Source organism: Talpa occidentalis, unplaced genomic scaffold (genome assembly GCF_014898055.3).
Source record: "Talpa occidentalis isolate TD23 unplaced genomic scaffold, MPIMG_talOcc4v2.1 talOcc4.16, whole genome shotgun sequence".
Classification (NCBI taxonomy): Eukaryota; Metazoa; Chordata; class Mammalia; order Eulipotyphla; family Talpidae; genus Talpa; species Talpa occidentalis.
Window position 1 is genome coordinate 80,362,130 of NW_023601653.1, and position 12,966 is coordinate 80,375,095.

The following is a 12,966-nucleotide window of genomic DNA, read 5'->3' on the forward strand; positions in this document are numbered from 1 at the left end:
AATGAGGTTTAAGTGTGGAGATCTCATTTCATCCAAATGAAGATGCTGGTGCCGGAGTGTCATCGGTCCTGTCCAATTTCAGTCCGTAGAGCAGAGAGTGGATGCGGGACTGAGTCTTGAAGGCACACGCTGCTCCTCAGTACTCCATACTGTCCCTCTAGCTCCATGTTGAAACTCTTCCCATGGAGGAGCTTGACAGACCAGAGGAAGAAGGTTAGACTCACAGAAGCCTGGAAACTTAACCTCCTACCCCACCTTGGAGCGCAATGAGGGACAGAAACAGGCCGGTCACAGGAGGCCACCGGGGGCTTAGATCCCAGAAGCCATCTGGCAGCAGACCACGGGGGGTGAATGTCTGGACATGCAGACATTTGAAGGCACAATGTGGGCACATCAGCGGCAGGCCCGAGGGGTGGCGGTTGGGACACCTTCTCGCCGCCCGCCCTGCAGGTGTGTGTGAGCACTCTCCTCCCACAAGGCTTTGCCTGCACTGTGTTCACCTGGGAGTTGTAACTTTAGTCTTCAGAATTTCCCCGGCAGTTTCTTCAAAGTGTCCTTGATTAAATTTTTTCATGTTTTGACAGTTGTTTGAGCAGGAACTCTAATGTTGGAGAGAAGCCCATGGCAGTGTCATAAAGTGCTGTCATTTATTGAGGTTCCCTGCACAGCCTCCCCTGCTCCTCCCTGCTCAGAATCTCAAGTGGGGGAACTTCTGCTAAGCCGACCGGCTTCTCTGTGGCACGAGGCAGTTGGGCCAGGTGAGGAGTCACCTGTGCTGAGGGCAGCAACCTCTCCTCTTGAGAAACCCCAGGTGTGGGGGCAGTCAGCCCCCCGTTATATCCTTGTGGTCAGGTGAGTGCTCCCCTGGGCCTGTCCCGTATGTGACGCATCAGCAGGCCTGAGCCAGCAAGGTGGAGGCACACTTACTCAGGAGCCCTCGGTTTTTACGCTCGAAGTTTCCCGGCACCCCATCTATTGGAGGAGTCATGGTCTTCTCTTCCAGCTGAGCTGTAAGACGTCAAGTTTTGAGATTAGTAAGGCAAAGTTTTTGTTTTTTCCAAAACAGGTATCACATGTGGCTCTCCCGGCACATGCTCAGTCGGGCTCTGTATGACTTAAGAATGGTAAATTCTGGCGCTTTGTTGATTTCCTTTGCATTGTGTCACGACTCAGGATACCTCACACTGGGTGCAGGATGAAGAGGAGACACTGTACAACTGTTGCCTGCTAGAGAGATCTATATATATGCTACAACATCTGTATAGTGCCAGGACCTGTACATGCTACAACTGTGCGGACAAACATCTGTTGATGCCCAATTCCTATATGGACCGTGTAACCCCAGAGTGATAGGTCACTGGGTGGGGCTCCCAAGGATGCAATTAGGGCCCTTCTAAATGGAGAGCAGAGAGATCGCTCTGCTGGTCTTTCAGCCAAGTGAGGCTACAAGAGGTTGGGTCTGCAGCCTAGAGGAGAGTCCTCCCCCGTCCCGACCACGCTGATTCCCTGACCTCAGACTCCAGCGCCGGGGCTGTGACAATAGATTTCCGTAGTCTAAGCCATGGTGGCTGTTGTAGCGCCTGCATGGACTGACGGTGTCTCTGGAAGAGGGCAGGGCAGGGGCCTCTCATAGGAAGGTCGTGGAGGGTGTGGCCCCGGGTATGGGGAGAAAGAGGCAGCTTTTGAGAGAGAAGCTGGGCCTTGGCGGCAGGGGTCAGGAGGGAAGATGCTGAAGGGGCTTCCTTAGAGGAGCAGAGTAAGCGGGAAGGGTCGCAGGGACAGGCGTGTGTGGGGCCGTGTGGTCTGTTTCGGCGAGTGGGTGGCACATGAGGAAGTTGGAAAGAGGCTGGAAAATGAGTAGAAGCTGGAGGGGGTGTAATAACATGGACAGAGCAGCGAAGGGTTATGTTTGAGGGTGAGCAATTAACAGCAGGACAGTGTTTCCTTATCCCTTAATCTCATCTCGCGTCCTGTCCTTCTTGAGAAACCTGCCCCCTGTCTCCCCGTGACTAGGCTGCCTGGCGCTCCTAGTGGTCCTGGCCTTGTTCCATCCCAATCCATGCTCCCGGCATGATCACTCCTTAAGGCCACCAAACCCCATCCCCAGGATCTCTCTCCCAGCTTCCATGCCTTCCCAGGGGAGACCACGTCCTCCTGAGCGGGAGCGGGGGACTTACAAATCAAAGTGTCCAGGGAGACATGCTCTTTGCGTTCGGAGGGGTCATCGTCTGCAAGAGATGAGACACACAGTGAGGACTGACCCCAGACACCTGAGCCCCCCTCATCCTCACCTCAGGTGTCAGCAAACTAAGGACATGGGGACATCGTGCCCTTGGGCCGCATCATGTCTTCCAGCAGCTGCTCTCTGCGGCTGCACCGGGCGTCCTCGTGCAGGTTTCTAACCAGGGGCCGCTCGGAGCTGCGTGACTCTCCCTGCAAACTCTCTTCCCTGCTGGCTGCGGCCTGGGAGGCGCCTGAGGTCCCTGTGAGGGCCAGCACCGTGGCAGGGGGTGCAGCTCCCAGTGTGCAGGACAGCGCAGCCCGGGGCCCAGGCCAGGGGTTCTGATGCAGCTTCAGTGTGAGGAAGGCGGACACGCCCCTGCCTGGAAGCTGCACCCCGTGATGGAATCCTGCGCCCCCCGTGTGGGTAGCGCTGGAAGGGACATTCAGCCAAGTCTCCAGAGAGAGCCAGCAGGGTCTAATCTATTCTGCTGTGCATGGCTGGCTCTTTGGAGGAATCGTCTCTCGGTAGAGATGACAGAGGAGGAAGGTGCAGTCAGGCGACCTTCCCTGTTGGTTTGTGCGGGGACAGGGGGAGAGAAAGCTGTCTGTAGGTGAAAGACCAACGAGAGGGGAGCTGATGTGAGAGGGGCAGCGGGGTGTTCCCAGCAGGAGCAGCGCCTTGTGCTGCAGGAGGGCCTGAGAGTCCCCACCACAGGCTGCACTGGGCCTGGCCCGCGGGTCCCGGGCTGTGTCCTTCTGCAGCCCCTGCTGCTGCCTGGAGGGACCATGGCCCGAGTGCCTGGGGGCCCAGAGCTCCTGCAGGAGCCGCGAGGCTGCAGCCGTGGTGAGAGGGGCTGTGTGGAGGGGGAGCCCGGACAGCCTGAGAGGCAGGGGTCCCTCCTGTTCAGTGGGGTGAGGAGGCAACATGTGCAGGAGCAGGGGGGGCAGACGCTGGAAGAGGTAGAGGGAGCAGGAGGGCACAGGGAGAGAGACAGGGGAGGGCAGAGCTCAGGCAGAGATGGAAGAGCGGGGGGCGCAGGGATGGCCACACTCACCAGCCAGAACCAGGGTCCCGGCCAGAGCGGCCAGGAACAGCAGAGCGAGGACTCTCATGCTGAGGGATGGGGTGACGCAGCCAGAGAATCCGCAGAGGGTCCAGGATACTGTCCAGGCTGACCACTGGGCCCCTTTTAAGGAGATCAAGGGCCAGTAGGAACCACGTAAACACGCGTGACCTCTGCGTCCTCTGCCCTCTTCCCCCGAGGTGCCCTGATAGGTCCACAGGGCGCGCCCAGGCTGGCCGAGGACTGGGCCTGTGGGAGGCCTACCTGTAACCCGGAGCATGCCCGCTCCCTCGCCCCCTCCCCACCCCACTTGCCCTTTGGGTTCATATCTTTGGGATCTCCGGGCCCCGAGGCAGAGGGAGTCTTGCGGGAGGATTTGGAATGTGTCTCTGGAGGTTATGGGTAGGTTTCCTCCTTTCTGGTGACTTTCCACAGGAGGTTCGTGGCTCGGGACATCACGCGCCGGCCTCCTACCTCAGCCTCCCCTGGACTCATTCCAGGGACTGGGAGACTTTCTCTCAGGAGTGATCCTTTCTCTTCAGGCCACAGTGCCTGAGCTCCCACCTCCCTCCCTTCCACACGGGGTGGCTAAATATACCAATGTCTTTTTGGGAATTGCCTGCCTTCAACTGGTTGTCTATGTCCTGGGAGGATGCCCCCAAGCCCCTGCAGGCACCCCGTCTTCAGTCCTCATCGCCGTGAGAACGTTGTGGTTACAGGAGGGTAATCATTCCTGGTGTTGCCAGATGGTGCTCCCTGACGTGGATGCTGATCCATGAGGGGAAAACCCAGATAAGCAAACAATTCCCTGTGAATTATGAGTCCTTGCTCCTTGGAGCAGAGATTTAAGGACCCGGGTTTGAGTTCTGCATTTGTGCTGCACACAGGAGACATCGCTGTCATCGGCAGACAAACTCTGTGGGGCTTTCCTTTGTCATCACGGGAGAGTTTGGGGTTTAGTGAGAAGCTATAGGTCAATGTGATTTTAGACCACAAACTCCTGTCGAGGGCTGAGGCGTCCTAGTTCCTCACAGAAGGCACGTGGTGTGTATAGATTTGGTGCAGGGTGGTGCTCAGTGGTGAAAGAAGAGAGTTTTGGCAAAAGAGGGGCCGGGTGAGGGGCTGGGTGGGGAGAAGCCGAGTCCAGACACCAAGTTGAGCTTCTGCGTGTGCTGGTGCTGACTCTCCTCAGGCCGGGCTGCAGGCAGGGACCGGGCCTCTGTGGTCTCCAGCTCATGGCAGCTCTGATGACTGGCGTGGCAAGAGTTTCAGGGAGTTTTCAATTGAGGTAACATTCTTTGACAACACTCTAGGTCTTTTGGGATTACAGCTTCTTACTTAAATCACGTGTTACAACAAAGTATCTACCAGGCATATTATTTGTGTTGTCATTTTAAGCTAGATCTGTCAAGATCAGGGCATTTCTGATGTCCCTGCTCAGCCCTCTCCCTCTGCCGGGCTCACCCCAGCCTCAGAGATGAGACGGGCGGGCAGTGACAGCGGGTGGTGAGGTGCAGAAATCCCCAAGCTCACTGTTGCTCTAAATATGGGTCCTTTGTTTGAACAGGGCAGGAATATGAAAGGAAAGAGGCCACTCCATGGTCTGAGTGAGCGGCTTGTCCTCTGTGGTGTCTTGTCTTCCAGGGAATATGATTCCACGACTGTCCATGGCTAGTCTTGTCATTCCTCAGTCCTGACTACCTGCTGTCCATTCTCTGCGTCCCTGTGTTTCCTTCCATCTCTGCGTGGTCTGAGGATGACCTTTGTGGATCAAGCACCTGACTCCCTTGTGCCCAGCTCCTAGTCCTGACCGGCCTGTGGGCGCGTGGTGAGAAGTGACCAGATGGCAAGACAGAGCGGCAGACCCTGTTCCTCCTGCTCCCTCCAGTTTGGCCCGTGTGGTCTGGGGATGCTCAGACAGTGCCCAGTGTCCCCTCCTGGTATTCATGTCCTATGTCATCCCCTCTGTCAAGCATGTGCTCAACCTAGTAATTTTCTTCTGCTTTATAGAAAATGGTGAAAGTGATGTCTGTCTGAGATTATGAAGTGATTATGAAAGAATGTGACTTCTGTCTTGCATACACACACATATACACACACACACATACACAACATACACACACATACATACACACACTCTCTGTGTCATGCTCACTCAAGGGGAATCTCATAGCGTGTTTCCTCTGTTGTTATGAGGCCCTCTGTGGAGAGGGCCAGACAGGAAGGACTAGGCAAGCCTCCCCTGCAGTAAGAGGGTCCCCATCCTGGCAGCCTACAAGCCTGTCCCTGAGCTTGTGGTTGTGCCTGGAGGTGACCTCAGTCTCCACTGTCCCTTCATTGCAGCTGCCAGAGCCTCTGAGCAGAGCACCCAGTGAGTGACCTGGGCCCGCTCACAGCACCCAGGAGGTAAACATGATGTTGTTGGAGCGGCCAGGAGAAGGGAAATGTTGTGCAGCCAGAAAATCAACCAAGCACGTTGTGGGAGTGTGTGTTCCTCTGTCCTGCAGCTTCTGCAGGGGGCTGGCTCCCCAGCCCCATGTCCTGTCTGGTCTCAGCAAGGACGTCTCTTCCTGTCGCTGCTTGGTTTTCCGGGGTGGTGATGGGATATGCTGGTGGAAGTTCCTATCTGCAGCAAAACATACTTATTTTTCTGTAAGATTCTAAAATAAGCCCCTCCTAAGTCTGCCTCTTTCTCTGGCAGGACACGGGTCATAAAGCCATGGAGAGCCTTCCTCGTACCCTTTGTCTGTCATGTTGATCACAGTGGCTCAGGGATGTTGACATACACCAGCCTTCGCTGTGCAACCAACATGTGGATCCTGCGACACTCATGGACGCCAGGTAGTGTGTGGAGGTAAAGAGAAATCTTATATGCCACTGGAGAAAGCTTTCCACACCTTACGGGGAAGGTCTCTCATTTTCTATGCCTGGCTTTACAGGGGAAGTGGGGAGTCCAGGGAGAGCACCCCTCATCCACAGAGAACTCCAAGGACTGTCCCCTCCTGCCTGGGGGCCAAGAAATGGTCTCTATTGGCGCCATGTGCTCAGCACCTTCACTTGAGAAGGTCAGGCCTTCCCACAGGGCCCCTTGTTGACACACAGGTTATTTCCAGCGGAGGCCAGTGGAGCCAGGCACATGCTGGAGAAACTTCCATCAGGCCCCAATTACCCAGAAGCCTGTAGATAGGGTTCTCATCAGAAGGAGGTTGCTACACGGTGTGAGCTCTCCCTGTGAAGAGCCACTCTGAGTTCCTGGGCAGAGCATTTGTCCTTTGATGTGTGAATTCCTGGCACTGACCCTACAGTCAGGCACTGACCCTACAGTCCCCATGGAGCCCAAATCCCCTGTCCTCTTAACTAGGTAGGTGCCCGGATTTGCCTCCCTGTCTTTGGAATCCTCTCTCTGCATTCCTAGGTTCCTCTACACATGCGATTAAATCTGTTTTCTCCTCCTAAACTCTTTGATGATCACTTGATTATTTCACAAACGCAAGAATATCCCAGAGGGTAGTGAGAGATGTTCCCTCCTCTTTTATAGATAGAAATGTCCAGATAGGTTGTTGAGAGAAAGGTTGGGACTAAATGTTATGCATTTCAATGCCTGCAGGTATCTGGCAGGCGATGTGGACAGCCAGGATAGCCGTGGCCAGGCAGCAAGTGCGGGCCCAGTGAGGAAGGGTGACTGTGCCTCGACCTCTGGGCGGGGAGTGGGCAGGAGGCTCTGGTGCCACCTGGACATGCCTGTTCACTTGGGCAGCTGTGCTGACCCACCAGGGGCTGCTGCGGACACGCAGACCCTTCCAGTGAATTGCAGATTTCCCCATGAGATCAGTTGATTTTTCTTTCTTGCTACTTTACAATACATCATGTGTATGTAGTATTTTACCTTCTAACTTAGATAAAATGAATTTTAAAAAATAGTATAAAAGTCATCAATTCTCTTTTCAGATCCACTGGGACAGGCCTTGCTGCTTTTCCATTGTCTTCTCTTTGTTTTGTGATCAATTTGAGAATGGGAGCTGAACTCTTAGTAGATTTGATAGAAGATTCCTTTAGAAGGGAGTGTGCTTTTCTAGGCTGTCTTTATGGTGTAAAATCCAGGTTATTGTGTTTAATGTTAACTTTGTTAAAAATGCATTAATTGATCACTCAGGGCTCGCTGGAAAATTATTATTCTGCAAACTGTGCTTGCAAATATGCCCTCACATAACAGCTTTCCCTTCACGTTGTATTTCACAGTCTCTGTGTTTTTGCTTCCTCTGATGGGCAAGAGCCCATCCAGTTTCTAATCTTAAAGCCTTTCTGCCTTCCAGACAACTTTAAGTGACCCTGTCATGATGTTTGGCTTAATTCCAGTCACTGCCATTGTTGTGGATCCTCTGGGAGTGATCATTGCCTTAGTCCTGGGTATGGTCCATATCTCAAGCCTCACAGCATGTTCTACTTCCTCTCTTTGGCCTGGCAACCTCCAGGCAGCCATTTGCCTGTTGTTCCTTTTCTAAATCCACTGATGAGCAATGTGAAATCCCAGGTTGCTTCCAGGCCCTCAGTGGAGCAGTAGAGTGAGTGGGAATGTTTTCTGTGGCTCTTTCACTGGTTATAAGGGAAACCATCCTGCCTCGGGAATGTCTAATGAAAACACTCACCCGTGGTTTTGATCACTCTGCCCTGTGGAGAAACTGCCCAAGGAGCACAGCATTCATTAGGTCACATTTCCACCAGAAATTTCTCTCTCTTTGCAGTTCCATGGCCATGACCCTGAGTCTTGCCAACAACATAGTCCTTTGATGGTGGCGTCTACGCTAAGTTCCATGCGATCTGACCACGCTCCTTTCCAGCTAGTGTTTGGAACTGGTGTTGCTGATGACTGAACAACCTTTGTCAGGCAGGTGTGAAGGCTGAGCAATTGCCCAGCTGAATCCCTCAATGACTGCCTGGAAAGGACATGTCCCCATGACCACTGTAGCCTTTATAAAGACACGGCCGATTCTGATAGGAGATTGTGACTCAACCAAGAGAAATACTATGCGCCCCTCACCGATACATGGGAAGGACATGCTGCCGTTTTAACAGCTCGCATTCCCCTCTTCCACCTCATCCAAGTTTTCTTTATTGTCAAGGGTCACTGTCTTCAGTTTCGTTTTCCTTTCCTGGGTGCTCCGTCCTCCTAGCCAGGAGCAGTCATCGCACCTGCGCTGAATCTGCTTCCAGACACGGTTCCTGTCTTTGCTCCTTTGAATACACGTGGACGAAAGAGGTTGTGCTCGCTGGACCATCTGCCCAGATCTGTGTTGGGGTGACGGTTCCCTCCTGCAGTCGGCTCCAGGTTCACTGTCCTTGGCAGCAGTTCTTCAGGAAAGTGTGATTGGGGTTTTAAGTGCTTTTAACTGACATACTTGTGTTTATTGTTTTTGTTTTAATCTATTTAACTTATTTCAGAGATAAGACAGTGGTGGATAAACTCCCTGTTTCCCCTTACATTTGGATTTGTATGGTTGAGTGTTTCCCTTTATTGTATATAATTGTTTAGTAGATCACTTACATGTGACCTTAAAATGCAGTCACTCCAGAAAGCAGGGGTGTTACCTACCAACTGAGAAAAAAGGTTAATTTTATTAAATCGTTATTTTTGTCGTTTAGTGAACTTGGGTGGGGGGGGAGATGGAGGCTGTGCCCAGCCCTCCTTCTGCATAGCAGGGGTTTGTGCCTTGAGTGGTGGGTTCCAGAGAGCTGCCCGCCTCCTCCCCAGGTGCTGGCACAGTGCACAGCCCCGGCACACGGGGGAGCTCCATGCCTTTTCTTCTGATTACCCTGTTCCTCCCTTTCTGTTTGTCTCTGCCCCTTGAAATGTTGTCACTTCTCTGTGGTGGAAAGAGATTTCATGCGGGCTGGGATTCCTCTGAAACAGCGTCTGGGAAAGTTGTCCCCTTTCGCCAAGCTTTTTCAAGATGACAGCCTTCACGTCACCAGTGTTGAATGTGACGTGGCTGAAGCTTTTCTCCTTTGTGGTTGGAATACCTGGGGTGTGTGTGGAATACCTGGGGTGTGTGGAATACCTGTGATGCCAGAGAAGGTATCACAGGAGGCTGGTGCAACATTCAGTGGGGATGTTGGGGACACCTTATGGCCAGTGGGGCCCTGCTGTGCGATGCCTGTGGGAGTCTCTCTCCGTACACAGACAACTTGTTCCGCATCTATTACCTTGGTGCGTTGGAGACACTGAGCGGGCTCCCCCACAGGCCGGCTTCTCACAGTGACTGATCTGGTAAAGAGGCAGCATTTGTGCCAAAACCATATTCTGAGACCAGAGAGGAGCAGGCGTGAATTCCACAGGGTGTGAATGGAGATGCGTGTGGAGTGGATGAACATGCAACCTTCAGCTGATCATGACTGTGATTCTGTGTCCTCGGCACTGCTAGGCAGCGGGGAAGCACCTGTGAAGGGAGAGGCAGGAATCCCTGCCCACGTGGTGCCTGCAGTCTAGTGAGGAAAACAGGTGTGCAAGTGTTTTCCTGTTGGACAGTGAGCAAGGCGCAGGATGAATAAGGTGTAAATCTCTGCTCCCCATGGTGGTGCGGACAGTTACCGCGACGGTGTTGATTTAGTGTCTGGACATGGGGACGCGTTGCTAAGGGTCTGTGTGAGGAACCAGGGGCCAAGCAGAGCTGGATTGCAGTCTGGGCAGGAGAAGCTCAGCCCGTGTGACTGACTCAGGTGATTCAATGGTTGTGTGGGGGCTGCGTCCCCCAGGGAGATTGGGCTGGCCCAGGGCCTGGCCAGGTCACCCCTGCCTGGTGTCCCTTCTGGGCGGGTTCTCCCCTCCCCCCAACCCTGCGTTTTAGGGCCCAGCCCACAGAGCACAGGCACATGGTAAGGTGGATACAGTCAATTTTATTGCTTTAGCTCGACTGAATGAATGAGGTTTAAGTGTGGAGATCTCATTTCATCCAGAACCAAGATGCTAGTGCCGGAGTGTCATCGGTCCTGTCCAATTTCAGTCCGTAGAGAGAGAGTGGATGCGGGACTGAGTCTTGAAGGGCACACGCTGCTCCACTTACTCCACACTCTCCTCTCTAGCTTCATGTTCAAACTCTTCCCATGGAGGAGATTCACAGACACAGAGGAAGAAGGTTAGACTCACAGAAGCCTGGAAACTTAACCTCCTGCCCCACCTTGGAGCGCCATGAGGGACAGAAACAGGCCGGGTCACAGGAGGCCACCGGGGGCTTAGATCCCAGAAGCCATCTGGCAGCAGACCACGGGGGGTGAAGGTCTGGACATGCAGACATTTGAAGGCACAATGTGGGCACATCAGCGGGCAGGGCCGAGGGGTGGCGGTTGGGGACACCTTCTCGCCGCCCGCCCTGCAGGTGTGTGGTGAGCACTCTCCTCCCACAAGGCTTTGCCTGCACTTGTACTCACCTGGACTTGTAATTATCTTTCAGAATTTCACCCGGCAGTTCCTTCAAAGTGTCCTTGATTAAATTTTTTCCATGTTTTGACAGTTGTTTGAGCAGGAACTCTAATGTTGGAGAGAAGGCCCATGGCAGTGTCATTTATTGAGGTTCCCTGCACAGCCTCCCCTGCTCCTCCCTGCTCAGAATCTCAAGTGGGGGAACTTCTGCTGAGCCGACGGGCTTCTCTGTGGCACGAGGCAGTTGGGCCAGGTGAGGAGTCACCTGTGCTGAGGGCAGCAACCTCTCCTCTTGAGAAACCCCAGGTGTGGGAGCAGTCAGCCCCCCGTTATATCCTTGTGGTCAGGTGAGAGCTCCCCTGGGCCTGTCCCGTATGTGAAGGCATCAGCAGGCCTGAGCCAGCAAGGTGGAGGCACACTTACTCAGGAGCCCTCCTATTTTACGCTCGACGTTTCCCGGCACCCCATCTATTGGAGGAGTCATGGTCTTCTCTTCCAGCTGAGCTGTAAGACGTCAAGTTTTGAGATTAGTAAAGGCAAAGTTTTTGTTTTTTCCAAAACAGGTATCACATGTGGCTCTCCCGGCACATGCTCAGTGGGGCTCTGTATGACTTAAGAATGGTAAATTCTGGCGCTTTGTTGATTTCCTTTGCATTGTGTCACGACTCAGGATACCTCACACTGGGTGCAGGATGAAGAGGAGACACTGTACAACTGTTGCCTGCTAGAGAGATCTATATATATGCTACAACATCTGTAAGTGCCAGGACCTGTACATGCTACAACTGTGCGGACAAACATCTGTTGATGCCCCAATTCCTATATGGACCGTGTAACCCCAGAGTGATAGGTCACTGGGTGGGGCTCCCATGGATGCAATTAGGGCCCTTCGAAATGGAGAGCAGAGAGATCACTCTGCCAAATGAGGCTACAAGAGGTTGGTGTCTGCGACCTAGAGGAGGGTCCTCCCCCGTCCCGACCACGCTGACTCCCTGACCTCAGACTCCAGCGCCGGGGCTGTGACAATAGATTTCCGTAGTCTAAGCCATGGTGGCTGTTGTAGCGGCCTGCATGGACTGACGGTGTCTCTGGGAAGAGGGCAGGGCAGGGGCCTCTCATAGGAAGGTCGTGGAGGGTGTGGCCCCGGGTATGGGGAGAAAGAGGCAGCTTTTGAGAGAGAAGCTGGGCCTTGGCGGCAGGGGTCAGGAGGGAAGATGCTGAAGGGGCTTCCTTAGAGGAGCAGAGTAAGCGGGAAGGGTCGCAGGGACAGGCGTGTGTGGGGCCGTGTGGTCTGTTTCGGCGAGTGGGTGGCACATGAGGATGTTGGAAAGAGGCTGGAAAACAGGTAGAAGCTGGTGGGGGTGTAATAACATGGACAGAGCAGCGAAGGGTTATGTTTGAGGGTGAGGAATTAACAGCAGGACAGTGTTTCCTTATCCCTTAATCTCATCTCGCGTCCTGTCCTTCTTGAGAAACCTGCCCCCTGTCTCCCCGTGACTAGGCTGCCTGGCGCTCCTAGTGGTCCTGGCCTTGTTCCATCCCAGTCCATGCTCCCGGCATGATCACTCCGTAAGGACACCAAACCCCATCCCCAGGATCTCTCTCCCAGCTTCCATGCCTTTCCCAGGGGAGACCACGTCCTCCTGAGCGGGAGCGGGGGGACTTACAAATCAAAGTGTCCAGGGAGACATCCTCTTTGCGTTCGGAGGGGTCATCGTCTGCAAGAGATGAGACACACAGTGAGGACTGACCCCAGACACCTGAGCCCCCCCTCATCCTCACCCTCAGGTGTCAGCAAACTAAGGACATGGGGACATCGGGCCCTTGGGCCGCATCATGTCTTCCAGCCGCTGCTCTCTGTGCGGCTGCACCGGGCGTCCTCGTGCAGGTTTCTAACCAGGGGCCGCTCGGAGCTGCGTGACTCTCCCTGCAAACTCTCTTCCCTGCTGGCTGCGGCCTGGGAGGCGCCTGAGGTCCCTGTGAGGGCCAGCACCATGGCAGGGGGTGCAGCTCCCCAGTGTGCAGGACAGCGCAGCCCGGGGCCCAGGCCAGGGGGTTCTGATGCAGCTTCAGTGTGAGGAAGGCGGACATGCCCCTGCCTGGAAGCTGCACCCCGTGATGGAATCCTGCGCCCCCCGTGTGGGTAGTGCTGGAAGGGACATTCAGCCAAGTCTCCAGAGAGAGCCAGCAGGGTCTAATCTATTCTGCTGTGCATGGCTGGCTCTTTGGAGGAATCGTCTCTCGGTAGAGATGACAGAGGAGGAA

General features: G+C 54.2%; 1 long non-coding RNA gene across 1 annotated transcript; it reads right to left on the minus strand.

The window, feature by feature from the left end:
- Positions 1-983: 983 nt before the first annotated feature.
- LOC129146040 (uncharacterized) lies at positions 984-3,415 on the minus strand. The gene is made up of 3 exons (XR_008552353.1): positions 3,279-3,415; positions 2,178-2,228; positions 984-1,008 (listed from the first exon to the last, which is right to left on the minus strand). It is a non-coding gene; the product is annotated as an uncharacterized LOC129146040 (long non-coding RNA).
- Between the last annotated feature and the right edge of the window lie 9,551 nt (positions 3,416-12,966).